Genomic DNA, 1,234 nt, shown 5'->3' with positions numbered 1-1,234 from the left:
AATATGAACTAAGTAAATTAGATAAAACACTCCATTTCTCTTTTACGAGATCTTCATAAGTAAACTCTTTTCAAGTTTAAAACAAGTATTCTCTCTTGTTGAAGAGATCTATGAAAAGAATATAGTTTTTTTCTAATTTAGTCATTTTTAAGATTAATAACTTTTTATGTATTAATTCTTTATTCCGTTTGTTGACATTAAAGGGCGAAAACGTAATGGATAAAGGTGGAAAATAGAATCTTAAAATATTCTTTGAAATTTGAAGAGATTTTTGTGTCAGATTTTTTTTTTTTCTGATAAAACTTGGTTTAGAAAAAAAGGAGGAGGTAATGGAGAGAAGAATAAATCAATTGAGAGTTGCAGCAAGAAGAAAGAAGATTGAGGGAGAAAGGGTTTGCCATGTGGCAATTTTGTGGGACCCACCGTTAAGTTTAAAAAAATATCACTTATATAGTTAGTTTTAGGGTTAAAGACCAAAATGATCATATTTTTATATACATTAAGCACTATTTTAGTAAGGTAAGTTCAAGCCCCATACATCAAGGATCATTTTGGTCATTTTCTCTGTATGTTATATAATATAGTTAGATCGATAATGTACTAAAATTAAGAAGAAATATAGATGAGATAAAATAACAAGTGAATTATTTTTTTCTTTTTCATTTGTTCTCGTCTTTTTTCTTTGTTACAAAAATAGCTATATATGTAGATGTATATGAGTCTATTTGTATTGACTTAAAATTTTTATTTTTAAGCCATTTTTAGCTTTTTGAAGTATTTGATAAGGTTAAAAATAACTTTAAATAAGTTTAAAATAATTTTTTTTTAAAATAGGTCTATATCAACTTTTTATTTTTAATGTAAAAGTTATTTAAGTTTGACTTTTTAATTTTTGATTTAAAATAAAAAAATTTAAGTCAATCCAAATTGACTCTATACTTGGGCATCAAGTATATTGTACAAATAACTAGTTTATAACATAGTATATTGTGTATATATTTATCTTATAACACAATGCATATCATGTGTATATGTATGTTACGGCACAAAATATATCAGATGTATTAACCCACAATCAACCAAATGAAAGATGAAACCTCAGATAGCCAACCAACTTATAATCCTATTCTTACTTAATTCAATCTAAGAAAAAGTTTTTAAAAATAAAATTTTCACCTACCTTTGCCTCAAGAGTCATTCGTATTGACTCAAATTGAGGTGAAAATTAATCAAG

This window comes from Solanum tuberosum, unplaced genomic scaffold (assembly GCF_000226075.1).
Source record: "Solanum tuberosum cultivar DM 1-3 516 R44 unplaced genomic scaffold, SolTub_3.0 scf00683, whole genome shotgun sequence".
NCBI classification, from domain to species: Eukaryota; Viridiplantae; Streptophyta; class Magnoliopsida; order Solanales; family Solanaceae; genus Solanum; species Solanum tuberosum.
This window is presented reverse-complemented; position numbering follows the sequence as displayed.